The sequence below is a fragment of the Bubalus kerabau genome, chromosome 2, assembly GCF_029407905.1.
Source record: "Bubalus kerabau isolate K-KA32 ecotype Philippines breed swamp buffalo chromosome 2, PCC_UOA_SB_1v2, whole genome shotgun sequence".
Lineage (NCBI taxonomy): Eukaryota > Metazoa > Chordata > Mammalia > Artiodactyla > Bovidae > Bubalus > Bubalus kerabau.
In genome coordinates this window covers 22119862-22140899 of record NC_073625.1, presented here as the reverse complement: position 1 = coordinate 22140899, position 21038 = coordinate 22119862, and the positions used below count along the sequence as shown (strand labels likewise).

The 21038-nt window shown below is 39.1% G+C and overlaps 1 protein-coding gene and 1 long non-coding RNA gene across 11 annotated transcripts in view; both read left to right on the top strand.

Annotated features, from left to right (window-relative positions):
- DLC1 (DLC1 Rho GTPase activating protein) overlaps positions 1-21038 on the top strand; it is a 434550-nt gene that overhangs the window by 19018 nt on the left and 394494 nt on the right. The gene's annotated exons all lie outside the window — the stretch shown is intronic.
- Positions 523-20543, top strand: LOC129643107 (uncharacterized). The gene is made up of 2 exons (XR_008710081.1): positions 523-19782; positions 20308-20543. It is a non-coding gene; the product is annotated as an uncharacterized LOC129643107 (long non-coding RNA).

Here is a 21038-nt window from a genome sequence, read left to right as displayed (position 1 = left end):
GCTTAGAAAGGTAAAGCAGAATAAACTAATAAAACTTTAGAGAACTTTAATCAGCTCATTATCTGATGGGCATATGAGTGAACCAAATCTGTCATTGAATTTATGAACATGAATTTTTTGCAGGAGGGAGTATAATCAGGTTCTAAGACTTGGAAAGAAAACAAAAACAAAAACAGAGTTTCTAAGATTCGTTCTTAGAATGCACTGAAATACTACTCCAGAGTTATCATTGTAATTTAGACATAAATTCCTTCAAACCTATAAATATTGGCAGGCATTTGTTGTTCAGCATGTTGTATTTTTTCTTGTTTTCCAGTGATATTTCTGGCCATCAAAGATAGCCAGACATACTTATTAGAAGTCTCAGTTGAGGAGTGACTACATTTGTAATAAATATAGATAAATATTGACCTTTTAAGCTAATAATTCCCTTCAATATGGTGAAATATATCATTAAATCAAGGCCACTGAAATCAAAGGAAAACCAAATAGATCATGAGCAGACATCAGTACATGAGCTAAGAAGGTCATGTGGCATGTGACCAGAGCTTATAGGCTGTGGGTGGGTCTTTGGGGTAAGGCAGCTGGTTAAGAGCAATTCTCAGAGACAAGTTCCAAAGAAATGTGGGGGAGGAAGACTGTCTAAGAAGTGGTCTCTTCAAACCAGATGGGATGTGAAGATGGAAAACATGTAGGGAAACACTTGAGGTTAGACTTTTTTTTTTAAGAGCCAGTATATTTGTTCTTGATGGTGGTTTACTAATTAAAGAGAGTCCAAAATTTAGTCTTCTCTAGAGACTATTTAAATAGTTCCCCAATTTTTGAATAGCCATAATAGTTGTATAAATATATAAAATATTTTTATTGGCTTTCATAAGACATAGTCCATGTTACCAAGAAGAACAAACTACAAAATATAATATAAAAATGATTTGAGCTTTGACATCCAATTTTCCCGTTTGAACAAAAACCTCACATTCCAACAGGCAACAAAAGTATCCTTTGTGTTATCGATCTGATTGCTTTCACAGAAAATCAGCATAAACATGGCTTAACCAACATCTTTCTCTTACACATACATAATAATTGGGTATAGGTAATTCTGGAATGGTATGTTTTCTAAACCTTAGACCTTCTTATCCAACTTGTCTCCACCTTGAGCATTTATCCATATTCCGATTAGTAAAAAGAGGGAAGTGTACTGGGATGACCACACTCCTGGGTAAAGGCAGGACCCAGAAAGAGCACATTTCTTTGTTTCTAATATTTCATGTTCTAGAACTTAGCTGTATGGCCACATCTAGCAATAAGCACTGAGAAATAGAGTTTACATCCTGGGCAATCTGGTGTCTGCTAAAAATTCTATTATCAAAGAAGAAGAAAAAAATGTATGTTGAAGGATAAGTGATAACATGAATATGTTGAGGAATTGCCCAAATTGCCCAAAGCCAAAACAGTATACTGTATACAGTAGTGTGGTGTTAGTTGCTCAGTCGTGTCTCACTCTTTGCGTCCCTATGGACTGTAGCCCACCAGGCTCCTCTGTCCATGGGATTCTCCTGGCAAGAATACTGGGGTGGATTGCCATGCTCTCCTCCAAGATATCTTCCTGACCCAGGGATCGAACTTGGGTTTCCTGCATTGCAGGCAGACTCTTTACCATCTGAGCCACCAGGGAAGCAGTGGTAGCTCAGACGGTAAATACTATACTGTACTATACTTAAGTATAGTACGTACTATACTTAAGTATAGTACGTACTATACTTTATCTTTGGACAAATATAATACATTCATTGTTGTTGTTTAGTCACTAAGTCTTGTCTGACTCTTTTGCAAACCCACGGATCATAGCCTGCCAGGCTCCTCTGTTCATGGGATTGCCCAGGCAAGAGTCGGTCGCCAGTTTCTTCTTCAGGGGATCTTTCTGACTCAGGGATTGAACTTGTATCTCCTACTTGGCAGGAGTGTTCTTTCCCACTGAGCCACCGGGGAAACCCAATACATTCTGAAATGACTGAAAAAAATTAGCAATGACTGAAAAAAATAAAATATTTTCTTCTTCAGTTCAGTTCAGTCGCTCAGTCGTGTCTGACTCTTTGTGACCCCATGAACTGCAGCACGCCAAGCCTCCCTGTCCATCACCAGATCCCGGAGTTCACCCAAACTCATGTGCCTCGAGTCGGTGATGCCATCCAGCCGTCTCATCCTCTGTCGTCCCCTTCTCCTCCTGCCCCCAATCCCTCCCAGAATCAAGGTCTTTTCCAATGAGTCAGCTCTTTGCATGAGGTGGCCAAAGTACTGGAGTTTCAGCTTCAGCATCATTCCTTCCAATGAACATCCAGGACTGGTCTCCTTTAGGATGGACTGGTTGGATCTCCTTGCAGTCCAAGGGACTCTCAAGAGTCTTCTCTAACACCACAGTTCAAAAGCATCAATTCTTCGGTGCTCAGCTTTCTTCACAGTCCAACTCTCACATCCATACATGACCACTGGAAAAACCATAGCCTTGCCTAGATGGACCTTTGTTGGCAAAGTAATGTCTCTGCTTTTGAATATGCTAAGTTGGTCATAACTTTTCTTCCAAGGAGTAAGCGTCTTTTAATTTCATGACTGCAGTCACCATCTGCAGTGATTTTGGAGCCCAAAAGATTAAAGTCTGACACTGTTTCTACTGTTTCCCCATCTATTTCTCATGAAGTGATGGGACCAGGTGCCATGATCTTAGTTTTCTGAATGTTGAGCTTTAAGCCAACTTTTTTACTCTCCTCTTTCACTTTCATCAACAGGCTTTTTAGTTCCTCTTCACTTTCTGCCATAAGGGTGGTGTCATCTGCATATCTGAGGTTATTGATATTTCTCCTGGCAATCTTGATTCCAGCTTGTGCTCCTTCCAGCCCAGCGTTTCTCATGATGTACTCTGCATAGAAGTTAAATAAGCAGGGTGACAATATACAGCCTTGACGTACTCCTTTTCCTGTTTGGAACCAGTCTGTTGTTCCATGTCCAATTCTAACTGTTGCTTCCTGACCTGCATATAGGTTTCTCAAGAGGCAGGTCAGGTGGTCTGGAATTCCAATCTCTTTCAGAATTGTCCACAGTTTATTGTGATCCACACAGTCAAAGGCTTTGGCATAGTCAATAAAGCAGAAATAGATGTTTTTCTGGAACTCTCTTGCTTTTTTGATGATCCAGCAGATGTTGGCAATTTGGTCCCTGGTTCCTCTGTCTTTCCTAAAACCAGCTTGAACATCTGGAAGTTCACGGTTTGCCTACTGCTGAAGCCTGTCTTGGAGAATTTTGAGCATTACTTTACTAGCGTGTGAGATGAGTGCAATTGTGCGGTAGTTCGAGCATTCTTTGGCATTGCCTTTCTTTGGGATTGGAATGAAAACTGACCTTTTCCAGTCCTGTGGCCACTGCTGAGTCTTCCAAATTTGCTGGCATATTGAGTGCAGCACTTTCACAGCATCATCTTTCAGGATTTTAAATAGCTCAACTTGAATTCCATCACCTCCACTAGCTTTGTTCATAGTGATGCTTTCTAAGGCCCACTTTACTTCACATTCCAGGATGTCTGGCTCTAGGTCAGTGATCACACCATCATGATTATCTTGGTCATGAAGATCTTTTTTGTACAGTTCTTCTGTGTAGTCTTGCCATCTCTTCTTAATATCTTCTGCTTCTATTAGGTCCATACCATTTCTGTCCTTTATTGAGCCCATCTTTGCATGAAATGTTCCCTTGGTATACATATTTGGTAAAAGTACACCTATATCTGAAATGACTTTCTTATTTCTTTCTATGACCTTCCTGATCTTTTCTGTCTCCTGAATACCTATATTAGGGTTTAGTAGCATGAGAAGGCTAACATTGGCCAATGGGTGACATAGAGAACATAATAAATTATGCAGAATATAGGATGGACTGAGATAAGAGGCCAGCTGGAAGAATATAAAAATGAAGAAAAAATTGTCTAAGAAATGAAAACCTAAAGATGGCTAAGCTGTGGCTCCAACATTGAATGAAATCAAGGACTAGTGGAAGAATTAGAGTTTGTTCTTCAGTTGCCCATGAAGGAAGGACTGGGAAACACAGTTAAGTCTACATAGCTCTGCAGATAGATTTTTAATGACAATATGATTTTACATGAAGATCACACTGGTTTTAAAGACATAGGCTTACTGAGCAGACTGTATTGTTTTTAAACCTTTTTCCCTAGCTCTAACACTAGGGCTGGCAGAGAAAAGTTGTTACCAGGTAGAAAATCTATGTGTAGATGGATAACACAGGTCTTCTCAGCCATATTTTTAGCAGGATTTGTGTCCCAGGTAAAACTGGTAGTTTTGTAAGTAGCTCATTTTGTGTGTTATGCCAGCAAAAACCATCAAATTATTACATGCCATTTAAACTGGGGTTTTGCCTCAAAAACAACTGGAAAGCCAAAAAAATATTTACAGATAGTTGGGGCTCAAATATTTTGCCTCACAGCAAACATAATTCCCCGAAATCAACCAGAATGCAAAAAACATTTATTATATGATAAACGATAACACTAGATGTATTGTCTGGTAAAATTAATAAGTAATTAATATTGATCATATTCAGTATCCCAGGTCCCGTTCTGTGGACCATGGTGACAGTGAAAGTGAAAGTGAAGTCGCTCAGTCGTGTCCGACTCTTTGCGACCCCACATGGACTGTAGCTACCAGGCTCCTCTGTCCATGGGATTTTCCAGGCAAGAGTACTGGAGTGGGTTGCCATTGCCTTCTCCAGGGACCATGGTACACCACCATAAGCTGAATGGCAGAGTTCATTACACTGTGAAGCATATAGTCCCTGAAATGCTACTGGTATCCCCAGATACAGCTTTTGTTCAACTAACACACAATGCCAGCACTGAGGGAGGGAACAGTAGTGAGAAAGGAAGAGAGGATGGCATGGAACGAATAGGATCAGGGAGAAGAAGGCAAACAGGAAGAGAGAGAGGCAGAGAGGGATACAGAGAGAGATGGGCTAAACTGGGTACCAAGGGAAGCACCAGTCAATTGGAAAAGAAAGCAACTATATAGTTCCTTGACATTTTTAGCAGGCAGAAATCAGAACTCTTTCAACATGATGGAGTTACAGTCACCACCAGTACAAGTTTAATAAGGAGAAAAGAAACACGACTTTAACTCCAGTGATTACAGAGCAGGTGGAGACAAATAATACTTCCTGCCATTTCACAGGAGGAACTCTGCCAACTAGAGGCAGTGTTCATGCCCTGCGTCTCCAACAGGCTGAAAGCAAACACCTGATAAGCTCATATTTTAAAATCCTCAAGTGTCTTCACCTTGAAGGGACTTTCCCCAGTTTCCTCAGCCGGATCTGTTGCTTGATTGTCTTCACCCATAGAGGACTTACTCTGATTAGAATGTTTATTGCAAATACACCTGGTCCCACCATTACTAACGAAAACGTCAGCTCATTTGGGGGAAGTTTTATGTCTGTAGCGATTCAGTTTTGTGTCTGTAGCATCCATCTCAGTGCTTAGAATCCTGTTCATAAGTGCTTAAATGAATGAATAGCCATGCCAGGGTAAAGGATTTATTTTCAGAATACAATATCAGATGTCAAGAACCCATGTCATAAGGGTACAGAAGAAATGAGGCTTATATAGCCAAAAATCACTGACCAATTATCTCATACTTCATAATCTCCTCTATATTCTCCCTGCTATTAATAGTTCCTTGCTAAAAGAGGGATGATTGGAGAAGGAAATGGCAACCCACTCCAGTGTTCTTGCCTGGAGAATCCCAGGGACGGGGGAGCCTGGTGGGCTGCCGTCTCTAGGGTCGCACAGAGTTGGACACGACTGAAGCGACTTAGCAGCAGCAGCAAAAGAGGGATGAGAGGACGAGAGGGAAGAGATAATTATGTAAATTCTGGTCTCTGACGCATCCTTCAAATCTAAGATGGTTATTACCTTTTGCCACCAAACAGTTCATTGTGACTAGTTATATAGCAGTTGGAGTGGTGAATGTTATTTAGAAACTATTCAGTTGTCTTCAGAAAAGAATGGGCAAGGGTGATTGTAAAGAGGAAAATATTAGAATATCCGTTCACATTTGTTTGTTTGTTTGTTTTTGGCCACTCCTCTCGGCATGTGGGAACTTAGTTTCCCGGACCAGGGATCAAACCCACACGCCCTGCAGTGGACGCACAGATTCTTAACCACTGGACTGCCAGGGAAGTCCCCACTCACATTTATTTGTCATTTATCCTTTAATTTTGTATATATTTTATAAGATATATGATATGTTGCTACCAAAGTATAAGTAAATAGTATATACATGCTTGCTGAAAAGTACATAATCAAAAATGTTGGGAGGCCACTGGTTTAGAATATCTCTAGCTTTTCTAGTTTTTTGTCATTTTTTGTCATTTTGGGGACATTGGAAGTAGAAACGAGATGATGGAAATAATAGAGTAAGAAATTAAAGAACAAATGAATAAGGGAGATGGAGAGACTTTTGTTTAGAGTGTCAGACAATAGTAAATTTATTTTCAATTTCTGTGTGGAAACCACATAAAGTAGAGGGATTTGATGCCAGGTGCCAGCAGAAAAATATACTCTGAATGAGAGTGATTAGATTTAAATGTTTCTTATTCCAGATATTTTTGAAAAAAGTAGTTATGATGTGTGATAGACCTCTGATCCAAGCAGTGACTTTGACCAAAACAGCAAATTTACATTATTAGTAACAAGATCATTATTAAGTTCACATTAACCCAACATCAGCTTTTATTGGAACAGAAATAATCTACTTTTATGATGTTATTTTAAATAATTAACGGGTGTTTCAGAGCCAGTTGCACATTAGAGGCTATCTTAATAGTGAAACTGATTTAGTTTCTTCCTGGTGGGTTTCTGTTTCTATAAACCAGGACCAATTATTAATCTTTTAATACCAACAAAACTACCAAAGGTTTTGGCTGCCTCCCTCAAAGAAACGCCAGTATCCACAAAAGTTGGGATAGCTAGCAAAACCTTCAAAACAGGGCCCTGCCTCTGTTATCTGGGCATTAAGCACAGTGGTGCCAAGGAATCTGTTCATTTTCTGGCTCATGTTCTCAGAAATAAAGTACTTATCCCTGCTGCCAACAAGATCTCGATTCTACAAATAATTTTATGTTGAGAAAATTATAGTGCTACTTTAGAGATAACCTCAAAATGTTCAAAGGAAATACAAGCAAATAGGAAAGTCCACTTTTATTCTTTTTTCAGTTCTATTTCTACATTGGCATAGGAATAAAACTAGTGATTAATGAACCTCTTCCATTTTGGGTTCTATTTTTTGAGCCAGTAAAACTTCAAAAGGATATACTGCTTTTTATATACATTGAAAGTTAACCCAGAGTTTTGTTGGTTTTTTTTTTTTTTAGTTGAAATAGCATCATTATTTGGTCTAGAAAATGAATAGCTTGGTCTGAGCTTGATTTTCTAACCAAGAAATTAAGCTGTAATGAGGAGGAGCATTGTCTAAATTGAAGGGTGTTTTTAATCTGTGTGAGCTTTATGTATTCTTGAAAAATGCAGACAACAGACCCTACATCACAGGTTGTTAGGTTATTAAATGAGATGGAAAATGTGGTTCAATGCTACATATCACAACCTCTAGAAAAGTCCATTATTTAGCCAAAATTTGAGTTGAAGATTTGACAGATAAATAACTGAAGAATTGCAGAATTAGATCTGGGAATTGGTCAAATTCTTGTGGAACCTAGAGTCACAGTATATATAGCCAATAAGGGTATAGTAGCTACTTTAGTTGGAGATCTCTAGAACACTTCATAGCTCATGGTAAATCTCCACAGCTCCTACACCATGGTTCTGTAAAAAGTAATTAAGCCAATGAACTCTAAAAGCAAACTGCTTCCCTCACACACAGCTTTGTAATCATTAGGTTATTTACTATCTCTGTACCTCAGTTTTCTCACCTATATAACGAGATGCTTCATTTTTTTTCTCGAGAAGATAAAGTTCATATGTATGCAGTAATTAGAACAGGGCCTGACACCTAGCAAACACTGTGTAACTTCATCTCTTAGCAGTAGGAGTTGTTATTTTCTGTTTGTCTTATTAAAATGCCCTAGTCACAGATCCAAGAATAAGCTGAACTGTCTGGGAATAATTATGGAAAAAGACTGACAACATTTGAGAGAGGATTTAGAAAGTAAGTCAACCCACACATACACACATACATTGCTATCTAATTATCGTTATAGAGTACAGTCTTGAATATGCATTCCCCCATGCACTTTGCCATGTATGGTGTAGAATCTGAATAAGCATCATATATGCATCCTTACCTCAAGAAGCTTACACAGTGGTAGGGGCAATATAATACTTACACAGTGGTAGGGGCAATATAATACAAATAACAAATAACAAAATATTCAGTTAAACAAACTTTTAACCTTAACACTTATTTACTGTTAGAACCTAATGTAATACTAGGTTTTGAAGCACCAGTACAGTAATGCCCTGGCTCAGCCTAATGCACTGGTACACAGTATTAAGATCTATGGAGCGGGATATTCCTGGTGATCTAATGGTTGGGGCTTCACCTTCCAATGCAGGGGATGTGGGTTCGATCCCTGATCAGGGAGCTAAGATCCCACATGCCTCCGGCCAGGATGGGGAACCCCTGCAGATGAGCGGGTCAGGGAAGGCTTCACCCAGGGTGTGCCTGAGCTGAGCTTGGAAGGCACTAGAGACTTTCCGTTTGTGAGAATAAGGGAGAGGGATCTCTTGGTGCTTCCTTTAAACTGTTCTTGGAAAATACCATTTTATTTTTAAATACACAGATTTAAGGAAGTAAGTGAAATAAGCAAATACTTCAAAAGGCCATTTTGTAAACAGACACTTTTAAATATTAAGGTTTTTTTCTTTTTTGAAGAATATTTCATAGTGATATGAAAATCGAAATAGGATGGATGGTACTTCATGTACCAGGCTTTAGCTTCAGCAAAACAGTTTTCTGTTCTTAAACTTAGATTTTTAGCTAAGTAGTTTCTGGGCTCACTTTATCTTAAATAAATACATAAACAAATAATCTCAGTTTCAACATACTAATGGGTTCTGAAAAAAACGCTAGCCATGTTAATTTGCTCCCCAGCTAGTATTTGATTAGTTAGCAGAAAAGCGAAACGAATCATGGAAATTTGCTTGATGACTAAAGCATCAACAGAATGGTTCAGTTATATAATAATGATGAAATGAGATGAGACAGTGATTCCTACTTTTATATGTTCATAGATATGTTAAAATCATTTATGGCTGTGTGTGAGCATGCTCAGTTGTGTCTGACTCTTTGCAACCTCATGGACTGTAGCCCACCAGCCTCCTCTGTCCATGGAGTTTTCCAGACAAGAATACTGGAGTGGGTTGCTGTTTCCTTCTCCAGGGATCTTCCCAACCCAGAGATTGAACCCGCATCTGTTGAGTCTCCTGCATTGGTGGGCAGATTCTTTACCACTGCATACAAAGTTCATTTATGAATTTCTCAATAAATTAAACTTTTTCTTAAGAGAATTACAGAATGTATAAATCCTAAATCTATAGCAAGAAATCTAAGAGTAAAATAAGTTCATTTAATAATATACTATATATGTATAATATATAGTATATAATGACTACATTATATACCCATGTACCTAATTTTCAATATATGCAGTAATCAAGCACAATTTGAGATGTGATATTTGCCTGCCTGCAGTAAGTACAGTCTTTACTGAGACATGGAATAGAGGATAGATAACATAAGAACTAAGTGGTTGCGCTTGCCAAGAGGTTAGTAAATCAGCTGATGGTGCTCTGTTTCCTCAGTGCAAAAGAAACTAGAAGCAGACTCTGCCTCTGTGGTGAATATCATCTTTGAGACCTGTGGACCTTTTCCTCACACTCTCACTCCTCAAAGGCACAGGGAAGTAGCGTTTGAGTCAACACAGCTGACCAGAGCCTGCATTAAGGAATAGCTGAATTCTTGGTGCAGAATATCTGTCTCAGAATGCATTTGCCATTGTGTAGCTGAGACTTTTGATTTTCAATCCATCCCTAAAATCCCTTGCATTTTGTCTTCATTTTGCTGTAAGATGGTCACATGATGTTGAATGTCCTGTCACATGTTGATTGACCCTACAAGCAACATGTCGCTCAACTGCCTGGACTGTTGTAGGTAGCATGGTATAAACAGATAAGATATGGAGAATTTGGTTTTCATAGGTTCATGGACTGTTCCAACAGGAAGAGACTTTAAACATCCATGCATTTCACTTTAACTGGAATAATGTGTGTATCTTGACAAGGCCAAAGAGCTGTAATTTAGCATGTTAACAGAGGTATGTCCCGTTACCAAGGCAAAGTTGCTGCCCCACGGGAAAGATGCTGACTTGCATATTATCCTGCAAAAGCTGTAATTTAAAAGTAATCAGAAAGAATTGGCCAACACTGAAATGTAACACAAACCTAATATTAAGGTTTTTTTGAACGATGAAAGGAAATGTTTTATCCTCCTATTTCAGACATTTGTCCACTCTGTGTGCAGGAAAAAAAAAATGTCTTTGCGAACTGAACTACCATTTCAGGTATATGTTGACAAAAATATAAATTTTTAGAAGCTGAAAATGGAGTCAAAAATGAAGATTTTCTCAGCTTCTCTTGCTTTCTAGTTTAATAGTAAAAGGTCACTCTTTCCTGAGACATGAATTTTCATTTAATTCAGTTATTCTGTACCCTTTCCCTATGATCAACCTAGACCTTTATCATAAATATTATCTCTGTCCACTTAGAAGTTACAAAGTGCTTTCTCTCAGATGTCCACAGTGTTTGGGTTGAGGCATGATAAATTTTAAACAAGCTGAAAAGTATTTCAAACAACTTCCATACTGTGAACAATCCTTAAGGAGGCCAGAAGAGAAAAGAAGCTAGCCAGTCATTTCAGTATCATCTTCATGAAAATTTTTCTTTTAAACATATCGATAATCATGTAAAGCACTAAATTTTTATGCCTATAATTCTATCTAGATTAGAAACAAAGAGCATGCAACATTGTACATCAGCCTGTTCTGGACAACTTACAATGAAAACAAATCTTATTTTTTCCCATGCAGTACCTTATAATTATTGTAATCCTAAATTTCCAACCCTGACCACTAAGAAAAATGTATGTTTTTGATACAGAATGAATGGGCAATAGTTGTATTGCTTGCATGAAGCCAGATGATGAAGAAATTAAATTTCTAACTTTAATATAAATCTTTTCATTTTTAAGAGAACTGCATTTACTCAGGAGATGTAAGGTAAGTCACAACATTAATAAAGTGAGTGATGCATTTGAGTTGCTACTCAGTTTGTATATGTGCCATGCTAATCTGGAGTGCTGGTTATTGTGCAGATTGTTATAGCAAAAATTGGCACATACATAGTTGTTTAAGATAGGGAAGAATGGGCTTCCCAGGTGGCACAGTGGTAAAAAAAATTGCCTGCGAACTCAGGAGATACAGGTTCGATCCCTGGGTCAGGAAGATCCCCTGAAGGAGGAAATGGCAACCCACTCTCAGTATTCTTGCCTGGGAAATCCCACGGACAGGGGTTCCTGGCAGGCTGCAGTCCATAGGGTTGCAAAGAGTCGGACACAACTGAGCATCCACACAGGGAAGAATAGGTGGGGATGGTATTTGAGAACAAGGAGTGTGCAGGCTTAGTGAGGGAAGAAACATTTTTAGGCTACTATTTATCAATCTACATTCAAGTTGTTTTAAATCTGGGTTTACGCTGAAAGACCAAAGCAGAATGTTGGGAATAACCAAAATGATCACTCTATGGTTTCCTATACAATATTGGGGCTTGTAGCAGAAAGAGTATGTCAGTGTCTCCTAGGGAGGAAATAGTAGATGTGTGTTAATTGGAAGGGAGTATCATGCAGCCACAAAGTCATGCTTAAAATACCATAGGGATGTAGTCAACACTGTTAAGGTGGATCAGAACCTTGTCTAGGGATGTTTAATGATGCTGTTCTATATTTCAAATCCATGGGAGTTATACGTGACACAGTATATTGAAGTCATTGTTACCGCTTCATCAATAAAACAATACTGGAAGAATTATTAGCAAATTAGCAAATATTTCTGCCTGATGTTGTTGGCCAGGCCATTTTCAGGTGCCTGGGAATCTGTCTTCTGCAGGCCAGTTATTATGCAACCCTCTGTCGGGGCCAGTGGACACCCAGGTGAGAAGGAGTGAACTGGATTGCCTATGTTCTCAGTGACATATTATCTCCCAGTGGTACAGAATTCCTTTGCCACTCTGAGAACACCCTTCTGCATTCCTTTTCTCATGCAACTTTTTGAAGCCAAAACAATTGAACAGATGTATACAGTTAAGATGGAGAAGGCAATGGCACCCCACTCCAGTACTCTTGCCTGGAAAATCCCATGGATGGAGGAGCCTGATAGGCTGTAGTCCATGGGGTCGCTAAGAGTCGGATACAACTGAGCGACTTCACTTTCACTTTTCACTTTCATGCATTGGAGAAGGAAATGGCAACCCACTCCAATGTTCTTGCCTGGAGAATCCCAGGGAGGGGGGAGTCTGGTGGGCTGCCGTCTCTGGGGTCGCACAGAGTCAGACACGACTGAAGCGACTTAGCGGCAGCAGCAGCATACAGTTAAGGGGCTCCCCTGGTGGCTCAGATAGTAAAGAATCTGCCTGCAATGCAGGAGACCCAGGTTCCTTCCCTGGGTGGGGAAGATCCCCTGAAGAAGGGAATGGCTACCCACTCCAGTATTCTTGCCTGGTGAATCCCATGGACAGAGGAGCCTAGTGGACCCCTCCTTCACAAGTCCATGGGATTGCAAAGAGTTGGACACGACTGACTGACTAACATTTTCACTTTCATACAATTAAGAGTGAGTCATAAGCAATATCTACCACCCAAACATACACTCCCATCCCTTCAATTTGGAATGAATTTATATTTACCAGCAAAGAGAGAGCAGAAAGCATACTTCATACTTCTTCACCTTCCCTCCTGTTACAGGTATGAACTCTCAGTTTCAATCTAAGCCTAGTCCCACCACTGGGCCCTGGGCCCCCTCCTGTCTCATCAGTTCAAGGGCATCACTCCTAGAACAGCCTTCTCTCTTGGATCAGTGATGTTTCCTTTACTGGGTCATTTCTGTCAGCTTCCAAATATGATATCCAAAAATATCCCATTAAAATTTAAAAAGAAATCTCTCTTGACACCACATCCTCCTCTTTCTTTGTGTTCCTTTATAGCAATTATTAAATCATTATTTAATAGTTGGCCTTGCTCACTTTCTTCAATTCCTGTCCTCCCTTTTGTTCTCAACCTCACTGAAAGCAAGCATCTGCTCCTATCCAAACTGCTATGAACAAGCTGGCCAATGAACTTGATGTTGCTCAGTGCCAAATTTCTCCTTGATCAACCCATGGCATTTGTAAAGTTTGATTTCCCTCTTCTTTTAGAATCTGCTTCTTAACACAACCTCTAGGATCCTATTCTTGATTCTTTTCCTGCATTTGTTTGGCCCATTCCTTAGTTGGTCTGTTTTATGCTTCCTTAAACTAGAAAGTAAGTTCTTTTGAGAGAAGATGTTGTTTTGTATCCCTCACATCCAGAAGAGTGCTTGGTACATTGTAAGTGCTCGATAACTCTGTATTGACTAGGTGATTGAATGAAAACAGGAAAAGAGCTGTGTAAGTTAAATGTATGACCTAAACAAGTGTTTTAATTGATGGCGAATAATAAAATGGATACATCCAAAGACCAAACTGTTGATCTGGAACAGGGAGTCAATGAACTCTCATAGTTAATAAAGCAAAAATAAGAGAAATATCAAATAATAGATGGAAATTAAGAGACTTAGATGCAGGTTATTCAAAAACGTCTAATAGGAATTCCAGGCAGAAACAACAGAAACGATAGGAGGTAGCAATACTCATAAAATATTGAAAGGAGTATTTCCTAAGCTGGTAAAGGGCATGGCGCTTCAGATTTAAAGATCTTAGTAAACATTAAATTATGCTCAAAAGAAGCAAAGCTGCTTTTAGTTACATCCTGATAAGTGTTATATATCCAAGGATTAAGAAAATGCCTTTAACATATTCAGAGACTTGAAAACAAAGCAACAACAACAAAAAACAAGTTATCACTGTGACATCGATATTCATGGTTTAAATACAGGGTCACAGGAAAGTTAAGGAATACCATCAAATAAACTTAGAATTCTAAACCTGTTTAATCATTTAAGTGTGGGCAAGATGATTCTTATGGATGTTAAAGAACTTAAAAATATGTACCCTCATAGCTTGAGGTCCTTAACTTAATCACATCTGCAAAGACCATTTTTCCAAATAAGATCACACTCATAGATTCTAGGCTGTAGGACACACACATTCCTTCTGGGGGCCACAATTCAACTACTGCAGTACGAAGAAGTTAATTGATGATACCAACACTGAGAGATAAGTGCAGTGCAGGCCTACACAGGGGCAGAGGACACCTGGAACGAAGTTCAAGTTCAGTCTGAGGGGTTCTGGGAGGCCTTTTGAGTGAACTTTTAAGAGAAAACCTGAAGAATGGCAAGGGCAGGAAGGTGGACTGGGAAGAGCTTTCTGAGAGAAAGAAGAGAGAGAGAATACAGAGAGCCTCAGCAACTAGAAGTTGAATGTGGCTATAAAATATGAAATGAACAGAAGCACAGAATGAGACTGGGGAGGCACACAGGGCCCAGAGTGTGACTGTCCTTGAAAACCTTGACTAGCACCTTGGAATTTTAAAGCTAAGAATGGGAACATGACAGAACCATATCGTATAGGTATATTTGGATGTAGTATGGATAATGGACTGACAGCAATTAGAACTGGAATCAAAGAAACCAGTTAGGATGATGTAGCAGTAAATTGAGCAAGAGATGGTGGGAAGATTTAAGGGGCTTGGCATGAAAAATATTGAGGATGTAGAATTATTATTTCCATAATAACAGCTCATTACAGCTAAACTCACAAGTACTTTTCTACATGTTTCTAAAGTAAAGATGGATTCCAAATCTCTAAATTTCTGCCTGAACTTTCTAGAATTATGACCAGCCCAACAGATATATACAGACATGGAGCATGATGTGTCTAATAACAGTTTATAATAGACATTTTGAATTTCTGAAACACATCTTTGATACCTGGATTAATTTCCTGTAGTTTTAAGAGCTTTACTCACATTGGTTCAAAGTAAATTTAAATTGCACATGAGGTTTTGAGGTTTTCAATATGTTGTTGGTATTACCTGAATTATTTCTTTTTGTACCATGGTCTGTGTCCCTGCTATTGATTTTTCTTAAAGATACAGTGATTTTGGTTAGCCTTTCCTAGTAAGGCTAAGGAAAACTGGTTAGAATAGGTGACTGCTGTTCGATCTCTCTGTGATTCTTCTAGGAATGTATCATTTATATATCTCCATTTCCCATATGTCCACCTTATCTAGATGCTCATGTTAGAATAAAAAGGTACTATAATAAATCCCTTGCTATCTCCCTGAATCTAGTATTTTCTCTTATTCTAGCACCTTCTACATAGTATAATCAGCTTAACCTTCCTAAGAAAACATCATTAGCAGGTGATTTCCCTTCATTAAACAGATCTAATCTCTTAGTTTTTATCAGATAAAGTTCATATTCCCCCAGCTTGCATGTTAAAGTCCTCTGTATTTGGTCCTTCTTGAATTTTAAGGCTGTTCTCACCACTCTAATGAGATTCCTATAGAAACACTACAGATCCATGCTCTTTGGCCATCGTGGATTCATAGTGGTTACTCTGTACACCAACTTGCCTCAGTTCAGCCTCACTTTGGAACTTACCTGTTCCAAACTCATCCCACTTTCTTTAAGTTTGCAAAGCTATTTCTTCCTCTTCTCTCCCTGAAAATGTCTTCATTAAGGAAAGACATAAAATGAATGAAGGTTAATATTTTTTTCATCTTGCTTGACGATGAACCTAATAAATGCCCTCATTTGGTGGTACTCATATGCTCATTGAGGGCAAATAACATGGGTTTCCCCTGTGTAGCTTCAGTGACCAGTATGGATAGTTAAAAATAGAAGTCGTCTAGTGGATGGATGGATGGATGAATGGATGGATGAATTGAATGGATGGGCTCGTGGACAAACTAATGAGTGAGTCTGTACTCTAACCACAACTGACTACAGAACTATCTCCAATTTCATTAAGGTTGATATAAGAGAAAAATACAGCTTCCTTTACTAGGGAAGAAGGGAAAAAGAAATACTAACTATGCTAGCTTCTCATGTCCTTTATTCTGAATGTTTTAATCTTTGATTTCACATACATGAAGAAGTGTACCCCACAATAAAATTACACTTGTTTGTAATTTTGTTAATTCACTCAATCATTATTCATTTAGCATTTCTTACCATCTAAACTTTAAGTATTATATTAGTTTCCAGATAATCACAGAGAAGGCAATGGCACCCCACTCTAGTACTCTTGCCTGGAAAATCCCATGGATGGAGGAGCCTGGTAGCTATAGTCCATGGGGTTGCTAAGAGTTGGATACGACTGAGTGACTTCACTTTGACTTTTCACTTTCATGTATTGGAGAAGGAAATGGCAACCCACTCCAGTGTTCTTGCCTGGAGAATCCCAGGTACAGGGGAGCCTGGTGGGCTTCCATCTATGGGGTCACACAGAGTCGGACACGACTGAAGTGACTTAGCATCAATCAAAGATGAATAAGTTACTGTCATTTTTCCCAAGAAACTCAAAAACCTTGAAGGCAAAACATTCATAACTCTCTCATGGTACATGCTCCATTAGCATGGTGACTATTCATCTTGGTTGGTCCAGCCACTTTGGTTATGCCATTTTCCCCACATCCTGTCTTCTTAGCTCCCACTTTCACTCTGAAGTGTCCCATTTGGGTGACAAATTACATAGTTGACTTATGAACTAGCCCTACTAAAAAGAACTGTGCCATTGATGTGTATGTAAAAATGAAAATGTCCTTTGTCTCCTCTCTCTAAATTTAAACTTCCTGGAGGCATTAGAAAATTCTGTTGAAATTATTAGACTATATTTGCATATGTTTTTAATTTTCCTAATATTTGGAAACCTCAATCCAACTTTTTGGACAGAGATTCAGCTTTGGATAATTGGTATAATGTTTTAAAACCATCATAAAAATAAAGCTCTTACAGCTGGATGTTCACAGAAAGTCATGGAGGAGTGAATATTCACAAAGCAGTAAATGATTTGCAAAGCAATTAGGCTGTTGAAGTAGTACTAAAATAATTTCTCATTTATTCTAAAGTTCAAAAAGTATAAATGCCTATTGCTTGTAAATGGATATCTTTTCATCATCACAGTTCACTCCTACAGCTTTGTTGTTGTTGTTCCAAGAGGCAACATACTCACTTCTCTGATTCCCTGGGAGATAGTAAATGTACTGAGAACTGACTCTTGTAGAAGTTTTTCCATCACCCATTCGTAATTCAGTGAAGACCTGATTATGAAATAATGACCCAAGCATGCAGGAACTACAGAAAATACTGGGTTGAAGGAAATGATGAGAGTATAAGTGAGTCTGTAACATTTCACTCTTGCTAATTAGTCTTCCAAAATGACATCCTGGTCTCTTTCACATCACAAACTCAATTAATACCACATATGCATCACGTGTCAATCACTGACCTCAGTCCTTAGTATGTTCTTCTAAGGACCTGAGTAGCAGCCTCAGGGTTTGCATTTCTTCCAGTTTACCTCAGGGCTGAAATTCACCTAGGAGTCTCCCCATCTCTGGAAGAGATTTTGTGGTTACAGTTATGTCTTTCTTTGCATCATGAAACTACTACTGTTTATAAGCTTTATTTTCTATGGTTGCTATTCATAATAGAGTCTTTTATTCACTTTCTTTCTCTAATTCACTAAGTATGTCCAAAAATCTCCATGGCTTCTGGGCACATACTAAGAATAACAGGAAATTCATTATTTGAACCACTATTTTTTAACCAAAGACCTGATAGGAAAGATGGCCTTTTGCTGGGCCCTTCAGAGTCAGAAGATTTGAGTCTTTTTGAACGAAAATGGAAAATCAATTTTTTTTTTCAAGGTAAAGATTTTCAGAAACAACTTTAATTATTAAGATATCTCTACTGTACTTCAAACCACTTTTTGAAGACTGTTGAGCAATTCAACCCTGATACAACATATTTTTTAAGTCAAAAAAAATTACAAATATTAACTAATTTGCTTCTTTTTAAAACTGAGATTACAGTGTGGTCTTCTTTGTTTATGAAAAATGCCATTATATCACTCTCAAAATATGTTCTCATTCAATTGCCCTTTGATTTAGTGTAAAATCACAGGAAACTTAGTGACCAAATGAAAGAAAACAGAAAAAAATGAGGGAGTGAATCTCAGATGTATTTCATTCTCAGGAAGCCAGCCAGATTCACATGTTTTCACATAAATACTACAGAACAGAAACACTGAATCTGTTATTGCTTCTTACATTATGATCTAGGGGACACAGAGTTAGGTCATGGAAAAGTGTTGACAACATCTCTGAAAACACCTTTGAGCAAATCTGTCCCCTCCTCAGGCTTGTGTCGGGGTGTTGAATTAGAAACCTTCACATTCCTCTCAGCTCCTCACTTCTCTAATCCCCACATACTTGTTTGTTAGTAAATTGTATTCGTGCCTCAATGTAGTGATTTGTCAGTGTTTACTCTCAAGCATCAGAATTTCTCTCTCACACCCACACTAAGTTGTCACTGCAACTGAGTTCTAAGAGCGTCATAAAAATAAAAGAACTTAAAAATTCTCTTTCAGAAAAATGTCTTCTTGTTTCATGTGGGTTGAATGCTTTACTCAGAGATTCCACCTGAGTCGCTACAGTTGTGTCTGACTCTTTGCAACCCCATGGATGATAGTCCGCCAGGCTCCTCCGTCCATGGGATTCTCCAGGCAAGAATACGGGAGCAGGTTGCCATTTCCTTCTCTACGGGGCCTTCCCGACCCAGGGACCAAACCCACGTCATTCACGTCTCCTGCATTGGCAGGCAGCATACCACTAGCGCTACTGGAAACACTGTTTACAATATAGTGTAGTCTATTAAGGACACAACTGAAGCGACTTAGCAGCAGCAGCAGCAGCAGCCACTGTCTAAAAAAAAAAAAAAAAAGGATTTAACCTCATTAAAAAATACTTGTCGCCGAAAAAAACCACCAAAGCAATTACATCAGCAACATAAAAGATCACAGATCACCATATAAAGGTATAACTGCTAAGTCGCTTCAGTCGTGTCCGACTCTGCAACCCCATAGACGGCAGCCCACCTGGCTCCGCTGTCCCTGGGATTCTCCAGGCAAGAACACGTTTCCTTCTCCAATGCATGAAAGTGAAAAGTAAAAGTGAAATCGCTCAGTCGTGTCCGACTCTTAGCGACCCAATGGACTGCAGCCTGCCAGGCTCCTCGGTCCATGGGATTTGCCAGGCAAGAGTACTGGAGTAGGCTGCCTTTACCTTCTCCGATAAAGGTATAAAGGTAACGAAAAAGTGAACTCTCGCGAGAATTACCGCAAAAAACGTACATGACGTGAGCAAGTGTGGTGGGAAACCTGCCGCAATTCTCTCCTTCCACGCAGCCGTCACCACAGACCTTCAATTTCTTAAAAAAAACAAAGCGTAGTAACCGCTAAGCCCGGTAAGGCGAACAGTGAAATGAGGTACAGCGGTGTTTCTCTTTTCAATTATAACTTCTTTAAAGTAAAGATAGGTTTTCTTTTTTCCTTACTCCCACAGTGACTTCCTATTCAGACCCTCAGTGAACATTTATCAATAGATTGATAGACCCTTTGTAGTGCTGAGTGAAAGATTTTAAGAAAAAAATGATAAAGTTAATAAGTTTGAATTTGTGAAGACTACAAATTTAGCATTCTGCTGTAATGGCTTAGACGGTAATGAATCTGCCTGCAGTGCAGGAGACCCAGCTTTGATTCCTGGGTCAGGATAATCCCCTGGAGAAAGGAATGGCAACCCAATCCAATATTCTTGCCTGGAGAATTCCATGGACAGAAGAAGCTGGCAGCATACAGTCCATGAGATCGCAAAGACTCAGACACGACTGAGCGACTAACACGTTCTTTCACCCTCTGTTGTTACACCCATTCTGCTGTAATCAGTGTGTTACAATTTAAGTTTTAATAGTCATTGTGTTTCTTTTGAACAGAGAATCTCTGCTACTACAAGAAATGTTTGAATCACTCTTTAGCAAGTGGCATGGTTTTGCTTAAGACCCACGCACTCCCTGCCAATTGGAGCCCTTTCCAGGATGTCTCCCCTGGGATGCCTAACCCAGCAAACCATTAGCGGGGTGCAACTGTGACCTAGGAGACGGATGCCGAAGATTTCTCGAGACAGGCCAAGTCTAACAGTGGGAGAAGAAACCCTAAGGATTAATGGCCATTTGTTCAAGATAGTTAAGGAATTCCTACACAAGAATATGAGTTAATTACATGCTGTTTGGAGGAAGTTATAGCAAACTAAACATTGAACGAAGATATAAATATTTGTGCAAAATTGCCATCTTCTCATCTCCTCTCTCATTCTCCTCCCCCAAGACTGTGAACAACCACTCACTTCCCTCAGTGTATGTCTGTCTGTCTGCATACAAGTAAATCTGTAGGGAGAAAAGCCTTAGCTTCTTCTGGAAGGAGCCTTGGATTCCTAAGGTGAAGGACACTGCTCTCAGCCTCTCAACCATTCCCTGGGAAAGTTAAAAATAAGTCCTGCTGAAAAGAAAAAAAAAATAAGTTGGCACTTGTTATTTGAGAAAATTGCTTTATTCCAGGAACTGCCTCATGTAGCAGAAATTTATTTACCATCTGTGTGGACTTTAAAAATTTTCCATCTTAACTGATACACAACTGAAATAGAAACAGACTTTCCGTGCGTAGGTTT